Genomic DNA, 20,590 nt, shown 5'->3' with positions numbered 1-20,590 from the left:
TTCTGGTTTTGTTCTACATGCTGTATATCTATATGGCATTGCTAACATAGAAACATAGAAGATGACGGCAGAAAAGGGCTACAGCCCATCAAGTCTGCCCACTCTGCTTACCCACCCCCTGTCTATGCCCTAATGACCCAATTTCCTTATCTTGACCCTCGTAGGGATCCCACATGGGTATCCCATTTATTCTTAAAGTCTGGCACGCTGTCTGCCTCGATCACCTGCACTGGAAGCTTGTTCCAATGATCAACCACTCTCTCTGTGAAGAAATACTTTCTGGTGTCGCCATGAAATTTTCCGCCCCTGAGTTTGAGCGGGTGCCCTCTTGTGGCCGAGGGTCCCTTGAGAAAGAAAATATCATCTTCCACTTCGACACGTCCCGTGAGGTACTTAAATGTTTCGATCATGTCTCCCCTCTCCTTACGTTCCTCAAGAGTGTAGAGCTGCAATTTGTTCAGTCTCAGAGACCCTTGAGCCCTGAGATCATCCTGGTGGCCGTCCGTTGAACCGATTCAATTCTGCGCACATCTTTACTGTAATGTGGCCTCCAGAATTGCACACAGTACTCCAGATGAGGTCTCACCATGGCCCTGTACAATGGCATTATGACTTCAGGCTTTCGGCTGACGAAACTTCTATTGATACAACCCAATATCTGCCTTGCCTTAGATGAAGCCTTCTCCACTTGATTGGCAGTTTTCATGTCTGCACGTGACCATTTATTTTTTTCATCAAAATGGGACATCTATTAATATTCAGTCCTGCCCTCAATCCCGCCCTAGCCCCGCCCCCAATTTCTTCCATTCATTTTTCATGTACACACAATATCTTATTATTTCATAATGGTAACCATAAAATTTTAAAAAACCACAAAGCACTCTATACGCAGAGAAAATGTTAATTATTTATATTTGGGGGTTTTCAACGATATCACCTCAATAACTATAGAAAAATAGACAAATATAGTGCAAAATATAGACAGCAGATATAAATTCTCAAAACTGACACATTTTTATCACTAAATTGAAAATAAAATCATTTTTCCTACCTTTGCTGTCTGGTGATTTCATGAGTGAGTCTCTGGTTGCGTTTCCTTCTAACTGTGCATCCTATCTTTCATTTCTTTCTGCACTCCCTCCTTCCTTCCTATGTACTTAGTGCCCCCAGCGCCTCCTTCCTATGTCCTTAATGCCCCCAGTGCCTCCTTATGTCCTTAGTGCCCCCAGATCCCGTGTCAGTTCTCCTTTATACCAGGTCTCCCTCTCTCTCTCTCCCTCCTCTGTTATGATCTTGCCTCTCTCTGCTCTTCCTCAAGGGCTCTTCCCCTCTGTCTGCACCTCCCAAAGTCCTGCTTCTGCCTCCTGTATGTCCCCTTTGGTCCAGGCCTTTATCTCTCTAGTCTTTCTTCTAATTACAACCCCCCCTTCTCTGCCGTTTTCTCTCCTTCCTTCATCCCTCCTTCCTATGTTCCCTCACTGCCTTCCAGCCTTTGTCCCACCCCCTCCCAAAAAGCCTGCATGCCTACCTCCCCCAGAGCCAGCCAGCCTGCCTGCCTACCTACCTCCCCCAGAGCCTGCCTACTTCCCCCAAAGCCTGTCTATCTACCTTCCTCCCCCAGAGCCAGCCAGTCAGCCAGCCTGCCTACCTCCTTCCCCCCTACCGTGGAAAACAAAAGTCTCCCTCTAAGCCCGATTTAAACTTCCACCTCCGGTCCACCGTCGCTGCTCCTCTGCTGCCACTACTCACACCCAGAAGCCTTTTTCCCGATGTCAATTCTGACGTCGCAGAGGACGTTCCGGGCCAGCCAGGCAGCGATTGGGGGAGCAGGGAAGAGGCGCTGCTGGACCAGGGGAGCAAGGAAGGGGGACAGGGGGAGCAGGGAAGAGGTGCTGCTGGACCGGGGGGAGCAGGGAAGAGGGACAGGGGGGATCAGGGAAGAGGTGCTGCTGCACAGGGTAGTGGGGTGGGGGAGGGAAATGCTGCTGCACAGGGAAATGGAGGGGGATGGTATGCTTCTGTTGCCACTGCACAGGGAAGTGGGGTGGGGAGGAAAATGCTGCTGGTGAGGAAAGGGGGCTGGGGCTGAAAGGAAAAAGATGGGAGAAGGGGGCTGGGGGGGTGTAAAAAATGGGTTTGGAGCTGGAGCTGGGGCTGAAAATAGGGGACATGTGAGGGAAGGAGGCTTTACTAGCACCCGTTAATGTAACGGGCTTAAACACTAGTATAGTTATAATTAATAAACAAAGTAACTATTACTGAGAGAGAGAGGGAGGGTGAAAGCTGAGGGGAAGTGTAAAGAGAATGGGTGAAGGCTGAGGGAAGGATATGAGTAAGACTGGATAAAGGCTGTGGGTGTGTGAGAGGGAGACTGAGTGAAGGCTAAGGGAGGATATGTGAAGGAAAGACTAAATAAAGTCTGTGGGGAGGTGGGTGTGTGAGAGGGAGAGACTGATGTGGTCTCAAGGTTCTTGCGAAATGTGAAACGGAGGCAATTGCCTCTTTGTTTCACAAATATAGAGGGTGCAGTGATACAGCTGACAGCATTGCTTTAAAAAGGAAGACTTCTGGCTTTTATTGCCAGCAATTTATTAAAGTTTCTTTGCCCAAAGAAATAAAATAGGAAAAAAGAGTCCATAGTAAACCAGTTTTTAAAAGAGCAATTGCTGATTTGGAAGGGGATTTCCCCCCTTCACTGAGGCAATATTGGAAGAATGAGGAGGGGGAATGGGGAGGTAGTCGCAAGAGAGGTGTCCATTACTTGCTCCTAAGTTTTTGGGCTACTTCCTAGATTTTGCAAAAATTTGTCAAGGCCTGTGCTTGCTTCTCCTCTCCATTTAAAATGTTTTTATCAGTTTTTATAGTTCAGAAGAATTTGTTCCACTACAAAAGAATTATGACATCAAAGCATTTACACAAAGTAGTACAGAAACCTATATTACTATGAGGGGCATTTTCAATAGGATGTCTAAGTCTGACTTTGGACGTTACCCCACAAGATGTCTAAAGTCAGGGGCAGAGAAATCACCATTTCCGAAACCAGCAAAACTATAAGATGTCCAAAACATTTTTTTCAAAAATAATCTAGTTGGATGTCTTGGCTGTCGGGTTTATCACCACAAGATGTCCAAGTGCTAAGCACACCCAAACTAATTAAATAAATAGCCCACTCATAACATGCCTCCAGCACACCCCCTCAAACTCTGGATGCACAAGCAGCTAAGAAGTCCAGCAAGATGTCCAGAAAGCCAGCTTCAAAAATTGGCACTTGGACATTTTGGCAAGAAAAATGTCCTAAGTGTCAATTCATTCCATTTTTTTGGACATCTTAGTGTTTTGAAAATGCCCCAGATAGTATGTCTAAGTGCTTTGAAAATGAGCTTATTTATTTAATTAGTTTTCTATCCCATTCTCCCCAACGAGCTAAGAACAGGTTACAAGTTAACATACATAATATACAGACAATAGTTTACAATTTGTTATACTTACAATATAATCTTTACTGCTTAACTCGATATATATAGAGGAATATACATTTCTTTTGTTTTAATCATATGGTAATAAACAGGGGATCAGGTGAAGAGGTAGGTTTTTATTGCTTTTCTAAAGTTCATGAGTCCTTTGAGGGATCTGATCTGTATAGTTTGATTCCAGTAGCTTGGAACGAAATGGGAGTAGGATCGTCATCTAGCGCTCTGTAGTTAAAGGGCACAACCTAGGGTGTTTGGAGGTATATCTCATCCTGGTAGTAGAGTGGTCTTTTTGGTACATATGGAGGGAGTTTGGTTGTCATGTAGTCTGGCATCATGTTATGCAAGGATGTGTATGCTAGTTTCAAAGTCTCTTAGCTTTTTGAGAAATTCATAGCACATGGATATTCACAATCTATTGTGATAAATGCCTATATCTGAACTTTATATAACAGATATCTTTTACAGATACTGCTTGACTCGATTTACAAGATTTTACAACATATATTCTAAATAATATACAATGATCTTAGTTTTTTGGTCATACTATCAAAAGGTTCAGAAATGTTTTGAAATTTCATCCTTGTTTTCACAAAATGAGATTGCAATCAGCTAACAATAGAGGTAAAAATTTACAAGAATTAATATGCTCTATAAGTTCTGTTGCCATCAGCTCTTCTTTCTCTGGGGCTACTATTGCAGATATACCTTCTAGTCATTTCACAGTAAACGCCTTCAGTGTTCCATTTTCACTATCATAGAGCAATTGCGAGTAATTTTAAAGCCTTTTGATGGAAAGAGATACTCATTACATCATAACAACTCTTGCTTTCTATGTAATTACATTATTATGCTGCCCCTGTATATTGGTCAAATCTCCAAGTAGACAATTTGATAATATTATGCCAATAAAAGCAATTGGATCTGTAAGTTGCATACTTTAGAACCTACAAGATTGAATACCTCCATCAAATAGAAAGCTTTATTGCAAAACTTTTATTTGATTGGTCATTAGGTAGACCAATCGTTGTACAGTTTTCTTTAAACTAGAAGTGATGGGGCAATGTGAGTATAAGCCCCAGGAGAGTATAAGCCCTCAGGTAAGTAAATCACTGTATACCTATACACAGATGGGAAAAGGGGGCAATGTCTGGAAAGCAGTATATATACTAATGCTCGAAGTATGGGAAACAAGACTCTGGATCTAGAAGCTGTGATGGAAGAAGATGAGTTGGATATAGTGACGATCACTGAGACGTGGTTCACGGAGAACCATGACTGAGATGTAGTTATACCAGGCTATATTCTGTTCAGGAAAGACAGGGTAGGAAGAAAAAGAGGGGAAGTAGCGTTAAATGTTAAAGATCATATTAAAGCCACACAATTGCAGGATCTGCAGGGCAAGGAAGAGGCACTGTGGTGTGATATACAGGCCTCCTTCACAGATGGAAAAAGTGGATAGAAATTTAATAGTAGATATTCAGAATCTATCTAAAAAAGGGGAAGTTTTACTAATAGGTGATTTTAACATGCTGTATGTTGATTGGGATATCCCTATTGTTGGGTCTTCTAGAAGTAGGAAGATCCTGAATTCTCTACAACAGTGTCTCTCTAACCTTCTTGAGCCGGGGCACACTAAAGGTAGTGGCCACAGCTCGAGGCACCCATAAGTGCGTAACATTACCGTGATGACATCATGTGGATGCATGACATCATGTCGATGGCCGCACATGCGCAGAGGCCTTCCAGACAGGCCCTGAGACGCCAGTAGGGGGTGCCAGCACGGAAGAGGGCCAGAAAGGAGAGGCACTGGTGCCGGCTGATTGCCTACAGCAATGTTTCTCAACTACTTCAAGCTAAGTACCCCCTAAGTCTAACAAATATCAACTGAGTACCCCCAAACCACAGACCTCCTAAGCTCTGCCCTAGGCTTACCGAAGCTCTGCCCCAGATCCCACCCCCTTTACTAATTGTAATGCAATTTTTTCCATTCATTTTTCATATACACACACTATATACAGCAGATATAAATTCTCAAAACTGACACATTTCATACTCTATATTGAGAATAAAATCATTTTTCCTACCTTTGTTGTCTGGTGACTTTATTTTTCTGTGCTTTTAACTATATGTTTTCAGTGCCTTCTTATCCATTGACTGTTTTTTTCTCCTTCTTCACTTTCTGCCTTGCATCCATCTTTGCAACAAAAAAACTGACTTCAATAGAAAATAGTCTATGGAGTGCGATCAATTAAATATATAAAATGCTCAGAGACATGAAACTCTGAAGGGAAAGCTGCTAAACCTCCCTAAAAAAGAGTTTATCTTCCAGTCATTGCAACTTCATAAATCCATGACGCTGAAAGCAATTTGTAAAAATATTTTTAAAGTTCTTATAGTGCTTCAGATATGTTGAAAGTGATATCTTCTCTTCTTTTAGCAAAAAATAGCCATCACTACGTTCATTAGATATATTAATATTCACTTAGCTTTTAAGTTTGATTTGATCGCACTCCATAGACTATTTTCTATTGAAGTCAGTTTTTTTGTTGCATTTAAATTTCTTTCTGGCTTCCTTTTTTGATGAATTAATAACCCTGATCTACTCATAAGGAAACAAAATTGCATCCATCTTTGGCATTAACATTCAGTTTTTCTGCTTTCTTTTCAAAATCTACTTTTCCATGTCTTCCCTTCCCATCTTTCTCTCCTTCCCTCCCTGTTTCCAAGGTATGACATCTCTCTCCTTCCCTCCAATAGTCCGACATCTCTCTCCTTTCCTCCCTCTTCCCTCATTTCCACCAGTCCAACATTTCTTTCTTTTTTCTTCCTGCATGCTGCTTCTCCTCTGGTCCTCCTTCCCTCCCCCAAACAACTTCTCCCCACGAGTCCAACTTTTCACTCCCTTCCCTCTCCCCCTTTGCCCGAGTATGATATTTCTCCTTCTCTCCTTTCTGTTCTCCCCATCAATCTCACCCTCTCCATGAGTCCAACACTTTCTGCCTCCAGCACGCTTTCTCTCTCACTACCTCTTCCCTCCTTTCCACCTCTCAACCCAACATGATCTCTCCCCATGCATCATTTCTCCCTCTCCTCCATCCATGTCCATTTCTCCCTTTCTCATTACTCTCACTCCTCCTGCAACAATATTCTTTCCTTCCCTCCCCCAACCTCACTCACAACTAATATGATCTCTCCCCATGCACATCTCACCCTTCCCTCCAGTGTACAGAACCTTTCCTTTCTCTCCCCTTCTACAAGGTCCAGCACCACCTTTTCTCCCTTCCCTTTCCCTCATCCCTGTCAAGCAGCACCTCTCCCTATGTCCAGCACTACCTCTCTTCCCTTTCCCTTCTCCCCTGTCCAGCAGTACCCCTTCTCTTTCTCTCCTCCCCTGTCCAGCAGTACCATTCCTCTCTCTAGCGGCAGCTCACTGTGCTTGTAACTTCCCCACACAGCTGCCACTAGCATTAATTTAGATGTGGTTCCATCAGGCAGACAAAAGAGGAAGTTGCATCATCAAAGCGGACCAGCCTAGCAAAGGCCCCGAGGCTGCCTGATGGAACCGTGTCTAAACTAATGCTAATGGCAGCTGTGTGGCAAAGTTAAACACACACTGAGCTGCTGCCGCTGGTCTGGGGATGGGGGAAAGAAGACGAGGAAGGTAGGAGTCCCGGAAGATACGCGATGGCAGCAGGAAGTCATTAGACATGCAGCGCTGGCACCGTACTGCGTGTTGAGAACCTCTGGCATTTTGAGATTTTTATCAATTCATCAGTGCTTTCAGAATGTACACTGATGTTTTTATTTTCTCTTAACTATAATTTGAGTGATCTATGCAAACCATATGCGATGATAGAGTGATAGTTTCAACATCCTACTAAGTCATGTTTTGCAATTTCAAATATTTTCATAGATTGTATGTCCACCAACGTAATTTATGTTTTAATGTGACTTTACCATCTTTTATATGTGGGTCAGACCTCTAGGGCTTTGAAAACGAGTCTTATTGAAAACAAAAATTGTGTATTGCTGAAGAAAATAACAGCTCCTTTGGTTCTTCATTGTGTGACTAGTCACCATGACTTTATAGACTTGCACTGCTGGGTACTTAACCACATTCTGATTTCAATTTGTAGAGGAAATATTCAATGTTGTTTGTGGCAAATGGAATAAATATGGATATGCAACTGGGATACTGTTTTACCTAGGGGTTTGGATAGTGGCATTCAGTTGAATGCATTTTATTGAGTATGGTTCTTGAGATCTGATATATGACTAGCCCTACTTACATGACATTGTTGCGCTGAGGTACAGTATATGAGCATATCTGCTTTGAAGGTCTCTTTTCTCTACAATTTTTGAATGTTTTGCAGTAACCTTAGCTTAGGGGTCTTTACTATATTTCCTTTTTGGCTGATATATTAGTATAGTTCTTTTTTATTTTCTGAGCTAATAAGAAATGCCATATATCCTACATTCTTCAAGAATTTTCTAAACCTAGGATTTTTGGCTATGTAAGACTTTTCAAGAAAAAATATGATACATTCAGCACTTCTCAGGGTTTTGTTTACATCCTAGAGGACTATAGATACAGTAAGTGCTATTTTGTGGAATTTGAATTAATACATCTACTGTACATATCAAAAACTAATTCGATCTAATTTCCATATCGACAATTGATATGTTTAAGCGTTACTTAAGTGAAGTTTTGAAAAGAACCTGACTCTTCATATCCACCTCTCTCTAAAATATATTATTTACCTGTGAGATCTAGGTCTCAAAATCCTAATCAGCAGAATTTATCTGCAGATAGTTTGGATTTAACTAATTTCCTTGAGAGGTCGGAAATTCAAGTGTCAGCTTTATTAGTACAGATTGCTATTGATTCATATAGGGAATGGATGTTGAAATTGTTCTTCAAATATAAAGATGTTCCCTTTTTGTCTAATATTATAAGAATGTAACCAGATGTTTCACGTCCGACACAGAAGAGAAGAAAACAGTTTCTCATACTGAGACCTGTTCAGTTGGGGGCGACCTTTGTTTTGAAGTACCCCTGTAAATGTGTTATGGTATATAAAGAGAACAGATATGTTTTCTATGAACCGCAGCAGTTATCTAAATTTATTGCATCTCAGGATACCAAATAATTGCTCTTTCTGATTCCTTTAATCCGTTTAGATGAGAAATGCTCAACAGCAATCGAGCCTCCTTTTGATTTTCCTGGTTATATAATTTGTATGTTAAATTTCAGTAACTTCAGCTCTGTCTTTACTTGATAGTGGACTAACTATATTGTGTAATCAAAATTTACCTTGAATTATTTGGATTAGTGATATTTTCTTTTTTCATGATATTTTTTCTTGTATTTTGATTGTGATTATCAAAATTATAAAACTAATAAAGAAATATAAATTTAAAAACAAACAAACACCTAATTCGATATATCTGTATCTAGATCCAGTTGTGCCCTAAAGTAGGAGATACCTGGTGACCGCATGAGGGACCCCACTCCTCATTGTGGTTTTCTTGGCATAATACAGAAGTGATTTGCCATTGTCTTTTCCTGCACTACTGTCGCTATTGCCTAACATAGGTGGCATGAAATTAACAGGAATTGTTACTGGTTGACTCACTGAAGTACTGCAAACCGTTGAAGCTCCCTCTTGTTCTCGCTTTTCCTAGCTTTCCTAAGAAAATATGTAAATGTCACATTCCATCTTTGCATTGTAATGACTTGTACTGATTTGCTTTGTATTGTATTTGTACACATCTTTCCCCCTTTATTTTATCCCTGTAAAGTGCTTAGGTTACCATGGGTATATAAGCAGTATATCAAATACATTGAACTTTAGCTTGAACCTGACCAGTATTAGACCTAAGGCAATGGAGGATTGAAGGAACTACTATAGGATTTGAGCTAGACCGTCCAGTTCTCAGCTTGCTGTTAAGTTATGTTATTTTTTATTTATTTATAAATTTTTATATTCTACCCACTTATAGATCTGGGAGGCTTAAAACAAAAAACATACATAATTAAATTAAACAAAACCAATCAAAACTACTGTAAATATCTATATTAAAAAAGAAAAACTGCTATTACAAACTATTACAAAACATACAAAGCACTATGCAAAACTTAAAAATCCACAGGGGTATCTTGCTAGAAAAGATACATTTTTACTTGCTTAAGAAAATACAGTAATGATTTGCAGTGGTAATGCGCTCCATTAAGATGGCTCCTCAAACATAAAAAAGGTTGCTCAATACTCGTCATGCTGAAAGGTCCTGGTGAGTCTATATACTTTCAAAGAGGTGGCAATTTATAGGAGGATGTCATCATGTAAAGCTTTATAAATTAAAACCAAAATCTTAAAACAAATTCTCCACATTATCGGTAGCCAATGCCATTTCATCAGGACTGGTGAAATATTTAAAATGGGAAATATTTCAAATTAATTTTACCCTAGTGTTCTCCATAACTTGCAACACACAAAGCAACTGTTTTGATAATTGATAATCCAAGAAAAAGGGTATTCCAATAAGCAAATAAAGGTGTTCAAAATAATGGCAGGACTAAAAAAATTTTGTAAATGATGAAGGGTTTTAAGTTTAAGAAAAAAAGCTTTGAACAATATTCTTGAGGCATGGTTTCAAAGACAATGAGGAGTCTAAAATAATCCCCCAAATAACACATCTCCCTTGCAATTGGTATTACAGATCTTCAAACAAAAAAGTAAAAATAAAATCAGATGATTTAGAATCCAATAAAAAAAGAACTTAAGTTTAGAAAAAATCTATTTGCAGTTAACAAAGATATCATTGATTTTAAACACAATCAATAATCAAAAAACATAGGTGTCCAAAAGTATCCTAAATTGGCACTTGGACATCGTGGTGATTAGGACGTCCAAGTGCCGATAAGCGAAACTGTCTTTCTGTACGTCTAGCAAGGTGTTCCATCCTCTGTACGTTCAGAGCATGAGATGGGCGTGGTGGATGTGCGCTATGGGCAGCCTTTGGGCGGTCTCAAGGACAGGTTAGACATGGACGTCTTCCAGTGATAAACATTTTGCAAGACATCCTGGATGGAACTTATACGTTTGGAACTAGACCTGTTTTAGAAGGGTCTAAGTGCCACAAAGGTGCCCAAACTGACCAGATGACCACTGCATGCATCAAGGTAAGACACCCCCACACTACCCCAAATGCTCACTGACCCCTTCCACCACACAAAAATGAGAACAAAAAGGTACATACCTGTCTCTAAAACAGCAGCATCTGGTATGGAGAAACATAGAAACATGATGACAGATAAAGGCCAAATGGCCTATCTAGTCTGCCCATCCACAGTAATCATTAGCCTATTAGTACTGCACACAAGTGTCAAGTAGTCTGGTGGGTGGGCTAATGAACCATAGTGGACAACCCACTCTAACCAAACCAATACATTTATGGTAGAACATGTGAGCCCACCCAAAACCTACTATACTGCCATATAGATGCCATCTGCAGCCATAAGTGCTATTGAGGTGGTACACAGCAGGGTGTAGTAGGTTTTGGGGGAGCTCACCCTAAATTATAAGGGGGTAATGGTAAGATATACCCTCTAAGGTGTCCCATTGCTGTCAGGATAACTATGTGGCCAGTCCATTACTATGCTGGCTCCACCTACGTCCAAATGGTCAGGATTAGGATGCTTTCAACCTGGATGTTTTTCTGATAGAAAATGGGGTATAAAGTTACGACATTATGGCGGCCTAGATGTCCTGGTGGCCAAGATGTCTAAAGTAGATGACTTAAAAAAAAATATATATTATTTGGACGTCCAGCAGTTTGCCATTAAAAAATGGCCATTTTTGTACCTCCAACTTTGGACGTTCAGATAAAACATCCAAGTTAGACAGACTTTTTTTTTTTTTTTCGAAAATGCCCCTCAAAGTCAATAAAGCTTTTGCTTCAGTAGATAACCCAGCAATAAGAAAAAAGAACTGCAAGGCATCAGCTCTTCAAAAATTTACAAACAGGGGCCGAGGATGCTAAACAACAAAATGGAACGTTCAGAATCCTGAGGCACTCGAACATTCATCCAAACTGATATATCAGATTGTAATTAAACCTGAAACTGTCAGTCTTGCAAGAATGAATTAATTCAATCCTCACCCCCTTGAAATTCCAAAATATGTTAATCATTTCAACAAAAGACACAGGGCTCTTTTTACAAAGGTGCGCTAGCGTTTTTAGCGCAGGCACCAGATTAGCGCGCGCTAGCTGAAAAACTACCGCCTGCTCAAGAGGAGGCGGTAGCAGCTAGCGCACGCTATTCTGCGCGTTAAGGCCCTAACGCACCTTTGTAAAAGAAGCCCACCGTATTAAATGCAGCAGCGAAGGCAAGCATCATCATCAAAACTTCAGTGCCTTGGTCAAATGATGTGCAGAATCACTATTTCTTCATACAATATATGTGATCAAGATCAGTGTTCTTCAACCTTTCTGCACCTATGGACTGGTAGAAATAAAAGAATTATATTGTGGACCGGCATCAGTCTGCTGACCGGCGGTTGAAGAACACTGGGCTAAGTCGTGGGCCAGACCCCGCCCATCTCCACCCAACCTCTGCCCAAGACCCTGCCCCCATAATAGTACTAATTGTAACACTATTTTTTCCATTCATTTTTCATAGATACACATAATATAATCTTATTAACAACACATTATGGTTAACAACAAAATTAAACTATACAAAGCACACTGACAGCAGAAGTAAATTCTCAAACTTGACATAATTCAATCACTAAATTCAAAAATAAAATCATTCCCCCCTACCTTTGTTGTCTCCCTCCCTCCATGCTATGCCTTACCTTCTGGCCTGCTCCCACCTGGCTATTTTATGCCGCCCCCCGTGTTATCTTCAGGCCGGCTCCCTCTTCCTCACTGATGCAGTGCACAATGCTGCGGGCAGTGGCTCCTTGCGCGTCCCACGCATCATCTGGAAGCCTTCCCTCTGATGTTGCGATGTCAGAGAGAAGGCTTACAGTTCAGGCACAGGACGCACATAGGAGCCACTGACCATGGCTTTGTGCACTGAATCAGTGAGGAATAGGGAGTCAGCTTGAAGATAACGCTGCACTGTGGACCGGTGGTTGATGAGTACTGTTTTGGGCCTGATGCACGTGCCGACCCTGTGGACCAGCAGGAAATTTCTGTGGACCAGCACCGGTCCACGGACTGGTGGTTGAATAACACTCTAGATTCTAGATGACACAAATGTCCTCTGAAATGAAATGCTTTACCTGGATATTTGAGGCTATGTAAAGACAAGATGCCTTTTAAGAAGCAACTAATAACATATTTGTTTGTGAACTCCTTTTACTAGGTTGTGATGTTTCAGATTTTGACAATCTGTTTTATTGAAATCTTATTAGCCATGTGCTAGTTTTAGTATGTTAAGACAACTCTGGAGGAGTGAGTAGTAACATTTTACTGATTAGGTGTGTTTACTTTGTACACCGCTTAGGTCTTAGGTGGTGTAGAATTTTTAAAATAAATAAAAATAGTGGTATTATATAAACTGTTGCAATTTACACATCTATATTCTTCCAAAACTGTGGGTCAAAACCCCAAATAAAACTTGCATTTAGGCTATTATCTGAGCAGGAACTCCATAGGATATCATTATCTTGCAACGTCTTTCTGTAGTTGCACGAATTGGGAGTTGAAGCTGCAGACAGACTGGTGAACACTGGGAATCAAAACAGTGGTTTTATGTACAACTCCAGTGTAAGTTGGAGAGCACTTTAATGGGTATTGTCAGTACTCTGAGATGCATCCCAATCAAGTCCTACAGCCTTGTCTACTTTCAATTATGCTGGTACATTACATTAGTGATTTCTATTCCACCTTTAACTTGCAGTTCAAGACAGATTACATAAGAATTGTTATGATATTAAAAATTACATATTGTTAAGATATTAAGAAGTATTTAAGGAATAGTTTGAACATTTTCTTTTTTAAGTTCAAAAGTTTTATTGATTTTAGCATATAAAAGTACAAATGTTAACAAGGCAAGATACATACAAGCTGCATCAATGCAAGGAGTCACAAAATATTATTAATATAATATAATACAGCAAGCAGACCCATGCCTATTTAGAAAGAGGAGAGTATCAGCACAACACGCAGCCAGAAGAACATGTAGTATCCAAAACACAGAGAGAGACACCGGAGCCATACACCTAAAGGAATGTGTAGAGAGAGCCAGGAGACAACTGCTATGTTAATATGTAGACAACCATGTTCCAGGACTTAAACTGAATGTCATTAGCCTGTACTGCAATAGAAGTTAACCGGACTCCAAATTTTGGTATAGGAGCTTGTGGACTTGTGTTTTTCCGTTATAACACTTTCATACTTTACTGTAAGGCATAGTGTATTCCACCAGGTGATATAGTTCACACTAGAAAGGTCTTTCCAGCAATGTAATATGTTTTTAAGGGCCAGGAATATCAAGATGTTAAGCAATCGTGCCTTTTGAACAGGTAGCGTATGTAGTAGGCCGTGATTACTTAATATAATGATGCGCAAACTCAAAGGTTCTTGTATGTGTAAGATTTTAGAAATGGTGTCTCATATTTTATTCCAGTAACCTGTTAAATGTGCACAATCATAGATCATCTGGGTTAACGTGCTCTCCTGCGAGTTACATATAGAACTCATATAGAAGAGAGTCCGTTTGAAAATTTTGCTACCTTAATTGAGGTCCAGCGAGTTCTATAAAGCAGGAAGAACATAGATTGAAGAACACTGGCAGATCGAGAGGATTTAAACAAATTTTTCCAGACTTCCTGCCAAGTCTCAAGTTTGAACATTTTCTAATTTGATAAGGAGTAGAAAGTATTGCAGGAGGAGTTTGGGACATGTCTGGTTGTGTTATATTGGTTATGTATTTTTGAAGAGTAGGGTTTTTGTTTCTTTTTTGAAGGTTTTGTAGTCTGTGGTCGAAATAAGCGGATTGGTGAGTTGTCTGTCTAGTTTCGTTGCTCTGGTGGCCAGTAGGTTGTCATACAGTTTTTTTTTCGTTTGACATTTTTGGTTGGAGGGTGTGTGAATATTGTGTGGGATCTCCTGTGTCTGGTTAAGGTGGATTGAATTAGTCGATTGTTCCAGTAGGCTGGGCTGTCTCCGTTTATAGCTTTAAATAGTAAGCAGTGGAATTTGAAGTGTACTCTGGCTTGTATTAGGAGCCAATGTGAGTCGTGGTATGCCTCTGTGATGTGGTCATATTTTTTCAGCAAATAGATAAGTCTTACGGCTGTGTTTTGTATTATCGTGGTTGCTGGGCTCTTAAGAACAAATACTAATGTGTTCACCTTACAGCCATTATACCTTTAGCACACTGCTTCTAGTGTGAACATTAAGCAAAAATATATGTTCAAGGTAAGCGCCATCTTTTGACTCTAGTTACCAAGGCTCTTATTTTAGAAGCATCTGCAGGTTTAAATGGAAGCACTTAAACATCTGGAGAGGGTCAGACATTTAAATGACTGTTTAGAAGAGGTGTCATTCACATGAGGAAATTAAGTTTGTCTAGATGGCAAGAGGGCTTGGAGAGAAGAGGAGAGGAAGTGTTTTGTGAAGGAGAATATAGACATGCGTTCCTTATTTCACATAAGTAATTCACAAGCATTGAGAAACCTGGATAATGGAATTTACACCTGCTCCAAGGCATATCTAAGTGTCTGCTGTAAGGCAGCTGCAAATCCTGACATTTCAGGTCCCTGTGATGCCAGGGTTCCTCTCCATCAATCAAACGCCCATCTCGATGCCAGCTCCCACAAAACACCTGATTCACCCTCTGAGAAGCACACCTATTCCACTGCTCTGCCAGCAAAGTACCTGCAAAGAATGTGTACAGTGCTGCATATGTCTAGTAGCGCTATAGAAATGATTAGATTATGTTATTATTTCATGTAAGATAACTATAAATCTTGAATGTTATATATGTTACCTGTACAGATATTAGTGTAATATATGTAATACCTACTGTTTGTTCAATTGTATGACACTGTTTTAGATTAAAAATCAATAAAGATATTAAAAATAAATGGATTAGACTTTTGGTACTGATCAACCTGTAGTAATTTTTCTTTTTCTGCGTGTCTATAAGTGAGTATGATTGTATCTTGAATGAGGGCGTGTTTAGGTATTTTCTATATATAATGGAGTTCTTTTATATGTACCCTAGTTATTTTAATGTGTAATTTGTATTTTATATGATCCGCTAGAACTTGTGAGAGATTTAGCAAAATATCAAATTTTAATAAACATAAACAAAGAATCCACAGCCTGCTACATGTAGGCAACAACTCAATACATGGAAGCCCCTAAAAATTCAACCTCTCCCCCACCCCAGAACCAAAGACCCACTTAAAAAAAAAAAATACATTGGATTACAAACCTCCCTCCAATTCAGTCCCTAGCCTTATTATGGTTCTTTGCTGTCTAATGGGGTGGGAGCGATGCCCACTTGTTCTTGCCTTATGCCCTCCAGGTTTTAAAAATGGTTGTCAAGACCTCTAGCAGTAATATGACAGCATTGCCACTGGGGTAAGATTTCCATATATGGGCAATGGTCTTAGAGGACCTGGAGGAGATAAGGTGGAAGCAAGTGGCCATCGCTCCCAATCCCACCCCAATAAGACACCATTTTCTCATGTCTTTTCCTGGTGATATTTGTTCAATCTTCTTCCACCCAATTAATGCTCTTTTCAAATTCAGATTCAGTAAACTTTGGCAATGTACAAATTTTTCTTATACTAATAGTTAAAAAAAACAAAAACAAAATAGTGAAGTAACTGTACAAGATATTTTCAAAAGTGACAGGCTGGGTCAGGAACTGGTTGAGTGGAAGGCGAAAGCGGGTAGTGATCAATGGAGATTGCTCTGAGGAAAGGGATTTTACCAGTGGTGCAAAGTTCTGTTCTTAGGCCTGTTCTTGTTAACATTTTTATGAATGATATTGCTGAAGGGTTGTCGGGTAAGATTTGCCTCTTTGCCGATGACATCAAAATCTGCAATAGAGTAGACATGCTGGATGGTATGAACAACATGAAGAAAGACATGGCGAAGCGGGAAGAATGGTCTGAAATTGGCAGCTAAAATTTAATGCTAAGAAATGCAAGGTCATGCATTTCGGCTGCAAAAACAAGAGGGAACGGTACAGTTTAGGAAGAACTTATGTGCATGATGGAAGAGCAAGACTTAGGTGTGATTGTATGTGATGATCTTAAGGTGGCCAAACAGGTTGAAAAGGTGACGGCGAAAGATAGAAGGATGCTAAGGTAGAGGTATGGCCAATAGGAAAAAGGCAGTATTGATACCTCTGCATAAGACTCAGGTGAGACCTCATTTAGATATTGTGTACAATTCTGGAGGCCGCACCTTCAAAAAGATATAAAAAGGATGGAGTAGGTGCAGAGGAAGGCTACTAAAATGGTGTGTAGTCTTTGTGATAAGGCGTATGGGGACAGGCTTAAAGATCTCAATCTGTATACTTAAGAAGAAAGGCAGGAGAGTAGAGATATGATAGTCGTTTAAATACCTACATAATATAAATGTGCACGAGTCGAGTCTCTTTCATTTGAAAGGAAACTCTGCAATGAGAGGGCATAGGATGAAGTTAAGATGTGATATGCTCCAGAATAATCTGAAGAAATACTTTTTTTATTGAAAGGGTGGTAGATGCGTGGAACAGTCTCCCAGAAGAGGTGGTGGAAACAGAGAATGTGTCTGAATTCAAGAAGGCCTGGGATAGGCATGTGGGATCTCTCAGAGAGAGAAAAAGATAATGGTTACGGTGGATGGGCAGACTAGATGGGCCATTTGGTCTTTATCTGTCATCATGTTTCTATGTTTCTTTGAATATGATAATTGGTTCTGATCATTCCATGAGTAAACACATAATTCCAGTTGTGAGAAAGTATTTTGTTAATTTTTGCCGAATTCATCATGATCTGGGGACAAGTGTTATCTTCTGTTATCCTCTCTCACCTAGATGGCAGTAATGCAGTATACCTGGATTCACCAAAGAAATCAATTGTGCAATTGTAATTCATTCAGAATGTGTGCAAAGGAGAATGCTGAAGGAAATAGATGGACAAAAGCACACAAATCTTTATTCAATTGCAGTGGCTTCCAATTACCAAGCTCTGGTGCCATTCTGTATTGTCCCAAGTCACAAAATACAGGGTTGAGCCCCAACTCTACTAGCCAATGCCTTACACATAACAGTCCTCTGCTTCTTGATCTATTCAGCCCCTCCCCTCAGGAAATATACTGGAAAGATCAACAGAGAAGGGTTCAGACTGGAACAGAGAGAATAAACAGATTATCTCTAATCCAGCCCCATCCTACCATAACCTCGGGGCTGAGAGGAAATAATGGGTTGTAAAGTGCATCCTTATACAGCTGCAGACTTAATGGTTTGGTACTATATAGAGGGACAGATTCTGTACATGATGCCTAGAAAAAACGGTGGTGCCCATTAAGTTCTGTGCGGAACTTAATTTTTTAATGAGCTTAATTGTCATAATTATTGGATTCGCGACATAAGGTCATTAAAAAAATATAATTAAAATTAATTTGAGTTCTATGCAGAACTCAACAGGATTCCTACCAGTACCTAATGCCTTTGTAAGTATGGTTAGGGGGCAGAGTGTAGGTGTGAAAATGCTTAGAAGCTGCTAGATGCCTACAAGTTAGGCAATGAAAACCCACATCTACCATCGGCTAACTGCATTTATGAATGATTTTATAAATGGTATCTAGATTTGATTGACATGCAGTGGACATTATTCTACTAGGTGCCTGCTGTTCATTTATAGAAAGAGGCCCAAAGTGTTTTTCTGGAGGGAGATAGGCTTGTAGCTTTTCATAAAGCTGACGTGTCAGATGAAAATGTCTTGGGGTTGTGTGTATACATATGGGAGAGAGGTTAGAGGATGAATGTGCATGGGTTGTTAGGGTAGGATGTATCTAACCCAGGGGTTCTTAACTCAGGGCTCAATGCTCTAAGCTTACCGTGCCTTTAGATTGATGCTAAACCAAATTTAACTGGTTTAGCGTCAAAATATTTCAGCTACTGATGCACAAATTGGCTAAACACAGTCTTTTCCTTACTTTGTAGCATCCTCCAATATCAGTGTTAATATGAGCACTCCAGGCATTGCCCGATAATGCACAAAATGAAGCCTTTAACACTCCAAATTTAACAGCAGGTATGAATGTGCTGGTAGCGTTGATGTGTGTGTGTTGGAAGCATGTCTCATGCACATTTGCATACAAGGTTCATTGAGCATTGTTTGCTGTTTTGAAATCAGAAAATTTACCAGCACTGCAGCCACCCACAGAATTGTAACATTAACCAGAGCATCGGGGCCTAAGTTCTTGAACACACTCGGTCAATTAAGATTTCAGGTTATCCACAATAAAAATGTATGAGGTAAATTTGCATGAGACATTCCTCAGAAAATTAGAGTCATAGGATAGGAGGCAATGTTCTGTTGTGGATTCAGAATTAGTTATTGGACAGAAAACAGGGGGTAGGGTTAAATGGCCATTTTTCTCAATGCAGGAGGGCAAATAGTGGAGTGTCGCAGAGATCTGTACTAGGATAGGTGCTACTTAATGTATTTATAAATGATCTGGAAACTGGAACCACAAGTGAGGTGATTAAATTTGCAGATAAAACAAAACTATCCAAAGTTGTCAAAACACATAAGGACTGTGAAAAATTGCAGGAAGACCTCATGAAATTGGAAGACTGGGCATCCAAATGGCAGATGACATTTAGGCCCCCCTTCTAGTAAACCTCTAGTGTTTTTTATCGCCGGGAGCTGCTCTGAATGCTGTGCGCTGCTCTAGACGCTCATAAGAACTCTATGAGCATTGGGAGCAGCACACAGCATTCAGCGCGGCTCCTGGCAACAAAAACCGCTAGCGTGATTTAGTAGAAGATGGCCTTAATGTGGACAAATGCAAAGTGATGTACACTGGGAAGAATAATCTAAATCATAGTTACCTTATGCTAGGGTCCACTTTAGGAGTCAGCACCCAAGAAAAATCTTCTGCTCAGAGTGTGGCTGTGGCAAAAAAAAAAGCAAACAGGATACTAGGAATTATTAAGAAGGGGATAGTAAACAAGACTGAGAATATTATAATGCCTCTGTATCTCTCTGGCTGTCATCGTGGACAATACGATGAAACCTTCCGCCCAATGTGCAGTGGTGGCCAAGAAAGCAAACTACTTGCTAGGAATTATTAGAAAAAGGATGGTAAACAAGACTAAGAATATTATAATGCCTCCATATTGCTCAATGGTGCGACCTCACCTTAATTACTGCATTCAGTTCTGGTCACCTTATCTCAAAACAGATACAACGGAACTAGAAAAGGTTCAAAGAAGAGCGACCAAGATGATAAAGGGGATGGAACTCCTCTCATATGAGGAAAGACTAAAGAGGTTAGGGCTCTTCAGCTTGGAAAAGAGATGGCTGAGGGGAGATATGATTGAAATCTACAAAATCCTGAGTAGTGTAGAATGGATACAAGTGGATTGAATTTTTACGGCATCAAGATTTATAAAGGCTAGGGGCTTCAGAGTAATACTTTTAAAACCAATAGGAGGAAATATTTTTTTTCACTCAAACAATAGTTAAACTCTGGAATGCATTGCCAGAGAATGTGGTAAGAGCGGTTAATGCAGCTGATTTAAAAAAAAAGGCTTGGACAAGTTCCTGGAGGTAAAGTCTATAGTCTGCTGTTGAGGCAGACATGGTGGAAGCCACTGCTTGCCCTGGATCGGTTGCATGGAATGCTGCTACTATTTGGGATTTTGCCAGGTTCTTGTGACTGACTGGTCTCCGTGAAGACGGGATTACTGGGCTAGATGGACCATTGGTCCGACACATTAAGGCTATTCTTATGTTCTTATATCCTCATCTTGAGTACTGTGTTTAGTTCTGGTCACCGTATCTCAAAAAAAGATATAATTGAATAAGAAAAGGTTTAAAGAAGGGTAACCAAAATGATAAAGGGGATGGAACTCTTGTGAAGACAAG

At 40.2% G+C, this 20,590-nt stretch overlaps 1 protein-coding gene across 2 annotated transcripts in view; it reads right to left on the bottom strand.

The window, feature by feature from the left end:
* The window catches only part of LRP12 (LDL receptor related protein 12), a 111,201-nt gene that overhangs the window by 30,503 nt on the left and 60,108 nt on the right, over window positions 1-20,590 (bottom strand). The gene's annotated exons all lie outside the window — the stretch shown is intronic.

This window comes from Geotrypetes seraphini, chromosome 2 (genome assembly GCF_902459505.1).
Source record: "Geotrypetes seraphini chromosome 2, aGeoSer1.1, whole genome shotgun sequence".
Lineage (NCBI taxonomy): Eukaryota > Metazoa > Chordata > Amphibia > Gymnophiona > Dermophiidae > Geotrypetes > Geotrypetes seraphini.
This window is presented reverse-complemented; position numbering and strand designations above follow the sequence as displayed.